Here is a 15,000-nt window from a genome sequence, read left to right on the forward strand (position 1 = left end):
AAATCAGAATAGTTTTACGGTCAAGTGTCTGGAGAGAAATAAGTTTACAAAATTACTAAATTATACATATATATATATATATATATATATATATATATATATATATATATATACACACACACACATATATATATATATATATATATATATATATATATATATATATAGATATATATATATATATATATATATACACGTATATACACACACACACACACACACACACATATATATATATATATATATATATATATATATATATATATATATAATATATATATATATACACACACACACACACATATATATATATTAAGCTACATATGTCATTTAATATCCAATTTGCCCTACCTTGGAATTGATATATTTTCATATACTACGTATGTTAACCGAAAGGGATTTTCTTTTTGTTGATAATTTCGTCTTCTAGTGGATTCGAACTACCGTACAGAAGAGTAATCAGGCAGAGGTGGGTAAATATCGATTCTATTTACAATACCTTAGTTCGACAGTGATTTGTATGGTCGGAATCAGTATTAACTTATGCCTCACTTGCTTGTCGAGTCGGTAACACCACTGGAGTGGTGTTACTTTAAACTAGTTTCGAATCCGCGACAGGACGAATTTATTATCAACTAAAAAATTCCCCTTAGATTAACATATAAGAATATATATTCATTTCCAGATAAAGCGAATTGGACATTGAAGGACATTTGTACCTTAAAGCATGTACATGAATCACGGTGATATATATAAATATAATATATATATATAATATATATATATATATACTTATATATATATATTCTAATATATATTATATATATATATATATAAATATAATATATATAGAATATTATATATATATAATGAAATGTATATATATATATATATATATTATATATATATATATATATATATGTGTGTGTGTGTGTGTGTGTCTGTGTCTGTGTGTGTGTGTGCGTGTGTGGTGTGTGTGTGTGTGTCTGTGTGTGTGTGTATTTATAATTATGTATGTAATTGAAACAACGCTAACCGGAAACGGTTTGTAAAAGGAAATTAGGTTATCCGAGAACATTTAAGAAGACTATCCAACCAAATTAATTTCTTATTAAAAGTGACTATGCCATCCCTAAAGTTACCATCTCAGCGAAAGTCGAATTATTTGAATGGAAGTATTTCCCTTTGAAAATCATTTCCTAGTAATTTGAATTTTTGTCCGGGGAAAATGAGCAACTTTCCCTCGGGGGTTGTTGAGTAATGAAGAGGCTGTGGAACGGTATACTAATAAGAAAGTTAAGGGAGGCGGGATTATCTGGAAGGCTTGGAGGGGAGATGAGAAGTGAGTGTGACGGAAGTGGTACGGGTGAATTATTTACAGTTACCAAGGAAATTTTACTTATTTTGATGTGACCCACGTGATTAATGATGCGTCTACTGAAAGAAGAAAATACTGCAGAAGGAATAAAGAAAATAACTTTGTACAATGAAGCAATATGAAAATATCTGCATAACTGTTGGAAGCAATGTTTAAGGTAAGAGGATCAGTGAGCTTGGTGTGTTTCTGTTACCTCTAACAAAAGCATAAAAAAAACTTAGAGCAAAGGAATCTATGGGCATGAAAGCAGAAAATTGTACTTGATACAATAACACAAATGAATATGAGTACCTTTACTGTATATTTCGTCTACGAAGCTAGTGTTAAATCTTAAAATACTTGTGTACAAGCGTGTTCAGCTTGTACACAACTACTACTATAGTGAGAGAGAACTTGGAGTTTAACAGTCTTCATACTATTTTCGCAATAAATGTTCTCTTTAGATTGTAGATTTTCTTTATATAAATTTTCTTCTCTCTCTTCATTCTGTTTGCTTTTCGTTCTCGTCGCTCTCCTCTTTACCTTCCCGCACTACATCCGTACTACACATTTGCCAATTTCCATTGAAAGCTTTGGAAAATGATTTTTAAATTACTGCCTATACTAAGTCCCCGCTAATTATCCAACAGTTTTTCATTTCCAGTGGACATCAAAGTAATGTAAAAATTTGTATTTCGTGCACTATATTTCATTACGACAAATCCTGCCTCAAATAAATCCATTAGGAAAAAGAAAAATATATTTCATGAGATTAGGAGCATTTGCGTGTGGCTAAAATATTAAATATTTTAAAAACTCGTTTTGATGCCGTATGGGTAATGGGTCATTAAATGTGAAGAGAACAAGAGCCAAAAAGAACCGTTGGCAAACAAGTTCCAGTGATCATCTGAGGAGCCATTAGCTGGGAACTTGCCGCAGATCTCAAGTGTCAGCGGTCACACCGAGATTCAGAGAGCCAAAACGGTGAGCTAAACCTTCAAATTTCAACATGACTATATAAAGTAGCAAACTGTATATGACGATTAGCTGGCCAACATATTCCCCTAGGCAAGCTTTCCTTTGTTTTGAAACCTAATTCTCTCTCTCTCTCTCTCTCTCTCTCTCTCTCTCTCTTTATCTTCTGTAAAAGTAAGCTATTGGGATGGAAATGTGTCTGCCTGCACTACTTCTCTCAGCCCTCTGATCTTAAAAACTAGAAGGTTAGAGGGCTACAAATTAGTATGCTGACCATCCACCCTCCAGTTATGAACTACCGATTGACAAATTGGAGCCCTCTAGCTTCAGTAGTTTCTATTTTTTTTTAAGATTAAAGTTAGCCATGATCGTTCGTCTGACACCGCTATAGGTTCCAACAACACAGACTACCACCGGGCCATGTCTGAAATATTCATGAGTTGCAGCCAGATGGCGTGGTAGAAACTTCGGCACATTTTTAGTTTTCTGTAAAAGAAAACAACAATTGAGATGGCTTTGTCTGTCTGTCCGCACTTTTTCTGTCCACCCTCACATCTTAAAAACTTCTGAGGCTGGAGGGCTGCAAATTGGTATGTTGATTATCCACCCTTCAATCATTAAAGTTACCCATGATATCGTGCTTCTGGGAACGCTAAAGTACACGCCACCACCGGCCCGTAGCTGAAAGCTTCTTGGGCAGTGGTTCATCCAGCATTATACCGAGGCCACCGAAAGATGGATCTATTTTCGGTGCCTTTGATTATACGTTGGACAGAATTGATTGCGCCGAAAAGACTTCGGTGCATTTATTTACTTCTTACTTGAGTGTTTTGGTTCTGGAGTCGGCACTATGAAAAGGGTCGACACAATTGCGAGAATACAGAGAGTTACAACAGAAACATCCTTTCCGCCCAGTATAATTAATTTTTCCTTTATTCAATTTTCATCTTTGGTTTCATTAAGCAATCGTACTTTTAATATAAGAAAGACGCATTCTTAGAACCATACAAAATACACAAATCAAAGTGCTCTTTCACTAAATAGAAATCCATATGCACAACATGAAATAACTTTGAAAAGCGAATGTAAGAGTTTATAATTTTTTCATTGCTAACAGGATAAAACATTGAAGTAAACATGTAAATGAATTAATGACAAGGATAAAATCCATCCAAATCAAGGGGACTCCGACCCTAAGTTGGTGCATATGTCGTTAATAAAGAACCATTAGACGACCTAGTTAAAACAACCGTCCATTTAAGCTATTTAAGAGAATACATATATCCTGCTAACTCTCTCTCTCTCTCTCTCTCTAAAACAAAGACGCTACGGAATATCCAAGTATCGAGCTTTCCTTCTAGCAAGAGCAGCAAGAGGAGGATCTTGGACGCCCTGTGACTCCCATCAGGCGTCTAATTATTGTCATCAACGCCCTGCCAAAGACTCTTCAGTCTCTCCTTTCTATAGATAAGCAATAGCAGCGCTGATCGAGAAACCGTAGAATTAGAGGCTTAGAGGCTTACGGTTACTAAGCCGTATTTTCCCCCCTAAATGGGAGTTTATGTAACGTGTCCCCGTAATTTAGCACTGGGATTAGCTATTAAAAGCGCCCAATGACGTTCTTCTCTTTTTGCCTTATTGGGGGTGGGGGTTGGGGGGGCGGAATTTGAATAGATGGAGAGAGGAAGAGAAAGGTTAAGATTCTGTAAAGAGAGCGCATTTCATCGATGTAATAAGAAAGGAAAACAGATAATTATGTCTCCAGAGAAGCCATTTTCTCCTTAGAGAGAGAATGAGGGTAGCTGATAATGAAGCGCTCTAAATTAGAGCTCAGTTCAGTGATTATATAGAGAGAGAGAGAGAGAGAGAGAGAGAGAGAGAGTAGATAGAGAGAGTTTCAAATAGCTTTCACCAAACGGTTGACTTCCACGCTTCAGATATAAGAACTATTTTAAATAATTTAAATTATTTACAATGTTTGCGAGAAAAAAAAATCATGGACAAATTAGGAGCCGATTTTGGTAACAGTTTCAGGTGCCAGATACAAACGTGATTGTGCCTGATCTTTTTTTATTTGTGTGTTTATAAACATTACACACACTCACGCATATTCGTAGTATATATATATATATATATATATATATATATATATAATATATATACACACACATATATATGTATATATATATTATTATATATATATATATATATATATATATATATATATATGCACATATATTATATATATATATATATATATATATATATATATATATATATATATATATATATATATATATATATATTATATATATATATAGTATATATATATAATGGGTGTTTCGAAATTAGGGCCCACCCCTCCACAGAACAAAATTGGAAAGTTATGAAGTTTTCTGCTATAGCCTATCTCCAAGTACATTATCTTAAGTTTCTATTAAGCTATTTTTCATTTTACATTTCTTGTATTTTCAAAACTGAGTGATGTACTTGATACAGCCATGGCTAGAGTGAGAATCTTGGAAGGCCTGAAGTCCTTTCTCAGGAATCAAAAGACATCATAGCTGAGTCATTGGGTAGACCAAGAAAGTCTATATGTAAATTGGCTCTTAAACTAGAAACAAAAAAGGGGAAAGTAGAGAAGTTATTGTGCTGTATATCATGTGTTGAGAAAATCTGGTATCAAGCTATTTCATGTTATCAGCAAGCCCAACATCACTCAGTAACAGAGAGAAGACCGTGCATTGTTTTGTGGTTCATTTCTTAAAGATTGCGATGAAGTTGACTTTCTCCATTTTGCTGCATCAGATGAATTCTTCATTTACACAGCCAGGAAGCCAAATCATAAAAATGACATCATTTCGGTTGCAAAGTTGGGTGATATCAGCAATGATGTGCGCTATCGCCAAGTTGTGAAATCCTGAATGTTTGGACATTTTTTTGCGTTTCACAGCCAAACGGTTAATGTGGGTCATCAAAGAAAAAGGACAGTCATGGAATGGCGAATACTTCAGAGAAACTGCTTACTGGTGGAGTATTTCCTTTCCCCAAAGATCCTGAAAATGTGTTATCTGTTGAAGAAGTCACATTTTTGCATGACAAGGCACCATGTTCTAAGGCTCTTCAGACACTGAGCTGCTTCGAAACAGTGGTATCGATTTCTTTGTCAATTGAATTTCCAGGTAGGTCCCCTGACCTTAATGTGTGTGAAAACATTGGTAGTATCTTAAATGATTGTGTTGACATGGGCACAGTGAACTATGATGGTATACCAAGCCTCGACGACCTTCGAAGAGAGGCGACCTAAGTGCTCAGGGAAATGGAGTTTGAGTCTCAGTTTTTTTGCGAGTTGCTGACATCATACCCCTCAAGAATGCAGGCTGTGGTACAGGCAGATGGGGGCCACACATAATACTCAGAGAGAAACTTGAATAAATACCTGTTCTGAATTATTTTTTTTATTTTCCATATCAATTTTAGTTTTTAGCTTATGCTGTAGAGGGGGCAGTCTCTAATTTCGAAACGCCCTGTATACTATAATATAATATATATATATATATATATATAATATGATATATAATACTAATTAATTTATTATATATTATAATATAAATATATATATATAATATATATATATTAATATATAGTATTTATAATATATATATAATCTATATATATTATTATATATATACATATATATATATATATATATTCTATATATTGGTATATAGATAATATATATATAATTATTATATATATATATTTAGTATAATATATATAATATATATATATTATATACATAATTAAATTATATTATATTTTTTTTTTTTTGTTTTTTTTTTTTTTTTTTTTAACATGGTTGAGGGGTTGGATATCAGTTCTAATTATGAATACCCGACTACGACGGTGATTTGTAAGGTTGAATCGATAACATCACTGAAGTCTTGATTTCTTCTCTGTCCGCTGGGCGCTGGTTCGAACCCACGAGAGGATGAAATTATTATCGACTAAAAAATTCCCCTTTGGTTTACATATATGAAAATATATTAATTCTGAGTTAGAGCGAATTAGATATTAAAGGATATTTGTAGCTCGAGTAATTTATATGAATCATTGTTAAGTGATAATTTTTCATAATATTGTTATGTGCGGCAAATGTTCAAATTTGTTAACATGGTAGAGGGGCTTGGATATCAATTCTAATTACGAATACCTGGGTTCGATGGCGATTTGTAAGGTTGGTCTCGGTATAAACTTATACCTCACTTGTTAGCCGAATTGATAACGCCACTGAGATCCTGATTTATTTTCTGTCGCTGGGCACTACTTTAAACCCACGAGACGAAATTATTATCAACTAAAAGAAAAAATTCCCCTTTGGTTTACATATATGAAAATATATTAATTTCGAAGTAGAGCGAATTAGATTTTAAAGGACATTTGTAGCTCGAATGATTTATATGAATCACGGTGATGTGATAATTATTCATATATTACATATATGTGTCTGTGTATGTATGTATGTATATGTATGTATAACTAGATCACAGAGATACGTAACGTGATGAATGTAAAAATAAAGTCAATAGCTATGAAGGGAATACTGAAACACGGAATGGTTGCTAGGCCTTTATACTTACTGTCATAAGTTTACAAGAAAGCTTGTATTAGACTGATAGTTCAGGGATTGCCCGTTCGAAAAGTTTCTTTTCACAATTTTAACCTAACACTGGCATGTATTATTTGTCTTAGTCAAGTGTTCAAGAATGGTCTTAAAGATAAAACGACTGACATACTTACTAAACAGTTACCTATGTATATTTTCTGTATATTCATATTGCTTTATAATCCCCATCTGTTAATTATGAAAGCTTTCTTGTAAACTTATTTTCATATTCCTATCAGCCTGGTAAGTAAAGGAAAGGCCTAGCAACCACTCTGTGTTCACTTTTCTGTTCGTGGCTATTGTCTTTATATATATTATATATATATTTATATATATATATATATATATACATAATATAATAAATGAATATAATAATTATTATATAATATATTAGGGTAATAATACTATATAATATATAATATATATACACGCGCGCTCGCACACACACATTTATATATGTGATAGGATTTCACAACTGATTACCTTAGAATTAATGTTAAGAATAACATAGTATGTAAGAAAAGAGATCCCATTTCAAAAGCAGGATGTATCTGTGAACAAGTTAGTAACTGGAAGTGTCCAAACTCTTCGCCTTATTTTCAGAAATATGTCATCACCTTATGATAAAGGCAACTCTGTCTTTCTACTGCATTTCAGTCATAATTCAGTCTTGTTTCGTCCAGTATGATTTCCTATTCAGACCACATGTCAATTGCATCATCTTTTGTAATATGGCTTCGAGATTGTTCTGTGAACAAAGCGTTTTACATGCGTATCTCGGAAGTGATGTCACTATTTTCTTTCGAGAATATTCAATAGTTATATCTTTCATGTTAAGAGAATTTTTGTTCTGAAATCGTGTATACTGTTAAAGATTATTAATGATCATAATCTCACTCACTCTCCCTCTCATTTTTAAAGTAATTTACTTGTAAGATCATCAGAGTACCTTGGTCCCATAACGATCTAATGTCATCAATGCCGTGTGTCACTATTAAGAGTTTACCATAGAAAGAGAGGGTTTGCCATTCTTAGACTAATAACTATGATGTATCTCTCTCTCTCTCTCTCTCTCTCTCTCTCTCTCTCTCTCTCTCTCTCTCTCTCTCTCTCTCTCTCTCTCTCGACCGCCTGGAAATTAATATTTAGGCAACGTAAAGAATTGTAATGGTCATTCAACAGTATTGTTGAATTTCTTAGTTATTTGTGGAATCTGAACATAGTGAAAAAAATGGTAACAGGCCTATTTCCAGTGTTTTAGTGAATTTGAAAGCTGCAGTTAAAACCAACCACTGGTACCGAGTAAAGTGAAGTTATACAAGTTTTAAATGCACTTAAAAATATTTATGATATTTAGGAAAATATGTGAATGTTTAATTGTTTTTCCACTTTTCAGTTTTATGTTTTTTTTGTGTTATTTATTTATTTATTTCTTTTTTGAAATGTGTTTCTTTGTATATTCTGTTTTAATACCATTTCATAGTTTTTTCTTATTTTGGTGGTTATTTTGGTACTCTGATATATTGTGTGTTTTCATGTTTTTAAATTCACAGTTTGTTAGATTAACTTAGGTATTTCCCAATGATTTAGGGTTACTTGCTTGATTTAATTTAACACTTGTGAATTAATTTGGATTTACTTAGGTTTTTAATTCTTAGTTATTTCTTAACAGTTTGAATTTTACTTGATCAGTTGAATAATCTAGTTTCTTGATTAATTCCTTTTCTAAATAAATTAATCTTGATTTGATTTTCTGTATTAATTAATTGATTAATTAATTAAGGCTCTTGTTTTCAATTAATATTAAATTTTCATGAGATTGTGAATTTCACTTATAAATTTTGGATTTAAAAATAATATTTTTTTAAATTTAAAATTTGTATAACAGTGTTTCATTTATTGACCACCAGTGATAGGATTTAACTTGTATATAGATGAAGTGAGTTAGAGCAGGAGAAATACTGATTTCTTACATGATTAATAAAGTTTTTAAGGGATCACTGTTGCCTTTAGAGTACTTGGTCGTATTGTATCCGTGATGAGGGTTCTGGCTGCTGAAGTAACTGATATTTTTGGTTGGTAAATGTAATAACCAGATATTTAGGTGCTTCTTCACAGATTTAATTTGCGCCCATGACCCAGGAAAACAGATCACAAAATATAATTTTGGTGTATGGTTATACAGGTGGTGTTAGGGATATATTATGATATGAGAGTGACCATATAGTTTTTATTTTATTAATTTTTTTTAATTTTTTTATTTATTTATTTATTTATATATATATTTATTTACTTATTTTGCTGTTCAATTTTCAAGTATTTTTAGCAGTTCCTTCCATCCAAGGCTCCCTCTGAACCCACTCTGACTTAGGCACAGTGGAGTGCTTTAGCAGTAGCATGTGGAACTGATGTGTTTAGTATTATGGTAAAGGCAAAAGTGAGATACATTGCAATGAAATCTGGTAAATAACTAATGAACATGAGTAAGAATTAGCTTAAGAGTTGTTAGATATATATAGCACAGGCTGATCTTATATATAAGCAAGAGGAAAAGAAAGAGAAAGGTGATGCAGAATTTGAGCTTAGACACATAGAAGCAGGTTTGATTAAGATGGAGAAAAAGAAAAAGCAGCAGTAAAAGAAAGAGAAAGAATAAAAGAAAAAAGATAAAGAGCAAGGTTTGAAAGGGAGATGAAAGTAATAAAAGCTAGATCGACATTACCTCTGACACTGTCTAACCCCAACCAAGGTAACCAAGACTCTGTATTTGAAATAGTAAGAGTGCAGAAGTTAATCCCTAAGTTTACTGAAGAAGCTTCAGATGAGTTCAAAAAGTGGCTTTAGGTATGGGATGGCCAGACAATAAATGGCCAGTCTTGTCTTAATTAGTGAAGGGAGAAGTGCTTATTCAGCTTTATCAGGTGATCGGTGTAAAGATTACTAGGTATTAAAACACAGTGTGCTACAAGTTTACCAGATGACTCTAAAATATTAAAATGAAAAATTCATATCTTTGTGAAAAGATGACAAGGTGTTTCAAACGATGGTTGGAGGCTGCTAAAGTGAAAATTATGGTTGAACTTGAAGATTTAGTTGTTCGTAAACAATATCTTAGGCGAATTTCTGAAGACTTGAGAGCCTATTTGAGTGAGAGAGAGGTTAAGAAACTTGACAAGTCTGCCACATTGAGTGAACATTATTACATTATAAGTAGTAAATGCAACTATAATGCCAAGTGCCAGAATCAGCAACGCACAGGTTTTAAGTCTCATCCAAATAATCCCCACCTATTTCCTGGTTGTGTAACTACCAGAAGTATAGAGAGGGCTGACCCTGTAAGTGAAAAGTGTAAGGCGAATATCATCAAATTTTTATTCCATATCCATTAATGAAGCAAGTGGTAGCAGTAGCTCACAAGTTTAGACATATGGGAATCAGGTAGACTGTTGAGAAGATCATGAAGTGTTTTTTTCTGGCCTAAACTTCACAAAGATGTTAGCAGGTTATGTCGAGAGTGTCACACCTGCCAGATAGCTGGAAAACTAAATGAGACCATTCTAAAAGCCCCCTACAGACTATAGAAGTTAGAGGAGAACTCTTTAGCAAGGTGATCATGGACGTGGTTCTATAGCTTCTGTTATGATTCATATTAATATTTTTAGATTTCAAGTAGCACTTTATAGATCATAACAATGTTCTTAGTGATATTTAAGTTAGTGCTATTTTACCAGGTTCAATTTTAAAGTTTATAATTTAAAAGGGAAAATATATTAAATCACTTTTTAACCACTTTTAATTAAAATAGATATTCTACACGTATGTATATAAATACTGTTAAAGATTATTAATTAACTTAATATCAATCTCTCTCCCTCTTGTTTTTTAAAGTAATTTAATTGTAAGTATATCAGAGTGCCTCGGTCCCAAAGCAATCTGACATCATCAACGACATGTGTCACTATTTGAGTTTACTAAACGAAGTGAATGTTGTCATTCTTGGACTTATAACTGTGCTGTAGAGATATATATTATCTGTGTGTTCAGATTCCACATATAACCTCAATGTTATTAAAAAATTCAACACAAGTTATGGGTGACAATTAAAACTTTTTACATAACTGTAAACGTATAAGTGTTTTGATAGGTGTGGTTATGTAAATGTAAATGTATATATATATATATATATATATATAGATATATATATATATATATATATATATATATATATATATATATATATATATATATATATATAGATATATATATATATATGTAGTATATATATATATATATATATATATATATATATATATATATACATATATATATACATATATGATACTATATATATATATATATATATATATATATATATATATATATATATATATATATATATATATATATATATATATACACATCATACATACATACATATACATATATATATATATAATATATATATATATATATATATATATATATATATACATATATACATATATACATACATATACATATACATATATACATATACATATATACATATATACATATATATATATATATATATATATATATATATATATATATATATATATATATATCTATATATATGTTATTCAACACATTTATGGCTCAGTTGACTGTGTTAATGGCTTAATTAGACTTGAAAGCATTGCGCTCTATCATAGCGGGATGTACAGATTTATTTATATATATATATATATATATATATATATATATATATATATATATATATATATATATATATATATATATCCACCACAATAATCACACTTACCAAAACACTTATTTGTATTCACAAAAAAATAATACTTAGTCCACAAAAAGGTGAAAAATATTCATAACAAAGATGTACAAATTCAATTCCAGGGGTCAAAGAAAATACTCTAATAAAATCCTTAATTTTAATACACAAATTACAGACAGAAATGACACCTGAACCTCATAACTACTATAAATAATTAACAACACTCACACTTAATACCTAACACAGAAAACAACTACAGCCTTAAATGGACAGGTCATCAACACATATAACAAAGGGTAGAAGGTCCAGAAAGGAGGAGACCAATGAAAAGAAAGAATACCCTGCCAAATTACACACTAAACACCGACGACTCCTCAAAAATAATTTATATAATTTGTTCTCTACGTCTGGAGAATCACTCAGGGTGGTTGGGAAAAGGAATGGTTCCCATAAAGCTGTGGCAGAGGATAGAGTTCCACCAAGTCCTCCCAAGACTGCAGCAGTGCTAACGTAGCCGTGATCACTTTACTCCAAATGCAGGGGCAATACCTTCATACCTGATGACAGAGAGGCCCCTTAGATAGCTTAACTGAGCCAAGGGTTGCTGGAAGGAGCTGAAGAAAATATAATCCTGGAAGGGGGAGAATTTCACTCGTCCCGACTCTCCAAAAGCTACAAGATTCCAGGATGCTTCAGCTACAGCAACAGCAATATCTTTCAGCGGCTGCCACAGCATTACCTTCTCAAATAAGGCTCAGAGAACGACTGACTATAACTCTTCACGGAGTCTCACACGACCCTTAGTATAACAAGGGCTTCTCCACAAACGAGCATCATGAAAAACAAAAACAGTCGTTAGTCAAACCACTAACAGAAACAAGTAAACCACCGGTGAGGAGGAAACAAACTAAATATAATATAAAATTCACTGACACTAAAAAGATAATAATAAGAAATAAAGACAATAAGGTTACAATATATGTATGTAGTGTATATATATATATATATATATATATATATATATATATATATATATATATATATATATATATATATATATATACAATTTTGCCCGATGTGAATAAGACTGCCTAATCTAAACATATATTATGGTTTAGTGTAGCAATGTAAATTAATCCTACAGACAACCCACGGGAGGTTACAAAAGAATGCAACATGGTTAATGTAGAGACAGTTTTAAAGATTCCAATTTATTTGAATAAATACAAACATAATTAATGCAATATCGGTAAAAAAGAAATAAGTCAATAGATCTCAGGGTTCAGTTGAGTCCAATCAGAAATTTTTGCATGATCTGCCCGGGTGACAGTGCGAGTTGCATTTAAATTTTTTTCCTAGACAGCTGCATCGTCCTGATGTACATTGAGTAGTACATTGACACTTTATATATCCTTGCCCACCAGTGGCTGTTGCTATTGCTGTTCTAATCGATAGGCGGATATCAGGAACCTCTTCAGACTTTATCAGGGGCAGTTTGATTGCACTTAGATCAGCTGCTGTAAATTTTGGTTCAAGAATTCCCTCCCAACAACCTTCAGTGTATCTTGTTCCTTGAGGACGACCACTAACAGATTTTCAGGATCTGTTGGACCACGATCGACATCCGGGACCCTCAGTGTAGCATACTGACCAATGGATAATGGCTTGAACAGGTGTTTGCCGCGTCTTGTCATCCGTGTTGCTGTCTTAGATTGTCCTAGATTAGCTGAAACACGGATCTTTTGGAAATTTGTAGCTACTGTTTCTGCCCCTGTCTTTGCTTCTGCCTCTACCCCTGTCTATGCTTCTGCCTCTGCCCCTGTCTCTGCTTCTGCCCCTGTCTCTGCTTCTGCCTCTGCCTCTGCCCCTGTCTCTGCTTCTCCCTCTGCCTCTGCCCTGTTTCTGCTTCTGCCTCTGCCTCTGCCTCTGCCTCTGCCCTGTCTCTGCTTCCAGAAATGACTCAAGATCTTCCTCGGTAAATATATTACAAAGAGCTGTACTTGGCAGGATAGATGATCCAACTCCAACCTGCGGATCTTGTCCAAATGTAACTTTGAGTGGGCTGTGGCCAGTTGTTTCATGATAGCTAATATTAACTTGCCACTGAACAAACTTGAGACCTACTGACCACTTTCTGCTGTTGTTTTCTCTCATCCAAATGGTCAGTTTGTCCTGGATCACTCCATTTAGACGTTCAACAGCGCCTTGGCTTTGAGGATGACGTGGACGTCCAGTCACCAGCTTCAGCCCTGGCCATAGCACTGAAAGCTCGGCGATGATGGCACTGACAAACTCCGGTCCGTTGTCGGACTGTAAAATAGTAGGTGCTCCAAATGTCAGAAATATATCTAGAAGATTCGCTGCAACCTCTTCTGCTCTTTTTGATGTAAGTGGACGCAACACACAAAATTTGCTGAAATAATTTACATATGTCATGATGTACTTGAAGTCTCCATCAGGTAATGTTTGAAAATTTATAAGATCTATCTGGCATCTTGAATGGATACCATGACTGCATACCGGTTTTACTACCAAACCCTTTGGAATTTTTCTGGCTTTCTTTTGATGGCAGTGCTAACAGAATAAAATGTAGAGGTAGCATACTTCTTGTGTGATGTTTGACATTTTCTTTTTCACTTCTACAATTGTTTTTTTACCACCTCCATTGCCAATAGCTTCATGGGCTTTTTAACAATACCAAACACTTCTTCTAGAGATGCAACAAGCTTGAATTCATGTCCATTTGGATCTTTTCTCCTGCAAATTAGTTGGTCAGCATTGCCAACACGCAGGACTTTTTAACGTTTCTTGAGGTTATAGTCAAATGTAGATTGGGCTTCATAAGAATTAATTCTTAACAAATCCTGTATCAGATGATCATGCTGGATGGTGGGCTGGATGACAGCATTCTTAGCCTTGCTTTCCAGTGTTTGACGCAGCTTAAGTTCAAAGGCAGCTTGATCCATAGTGCATAAACTGAAACAGAAAAGATAAAGAAATATATAGAAAAAGTCTTTACATAATTTATACTTGGATAAAGGCCAGTAATATCACCGAATGTGAAAGTCAGGCAGTAAGTTCAGTCACCACAAGTCCACTGTGTGCCACCACTCACTCACCGGCACGAGATCCAGGTTAGTTCTGCCTTGCTCCTCGTTTACCCTGTCCACAACAACTCAGTGACAGACCCAAAGTTTCGGACAACATTCGAACAACACTCTAGTTACA

At 33.3% G+C, this 15,000-nt stretch overlaps 1 pseudogene; it reads right to left on the reverse strand.

Annotated features, from left to right (window-relative positions):
- Window positions 1–12,928: 12,928 nt before the first annotated feature.
- Window positions 12,929–14,738, reverse strand: LOC135211561 (KRAB-A domain-containing protein 2-like; annotated as a pseudogene).
- Between the last annotated feature and the right edge of the window lie 262 nt (window positions 14,739–15,000).

The sequence above is a fragment of the Macrobrachium nipponense genome, chromosome 19, assembly GCF_015104395.2.
Source record: "Macrobrachium nipponense isolate FS-2020 chromosome 19, ASM1510439v2, whole genome shotgun sequence".
Taxonomy (NCBI): Eukaryota; Metazoa; Arthropoda; class Malacostraca; order Decapoda; family Palaemonidae; genus Macrobrachium; species Macrobrachium nipponense.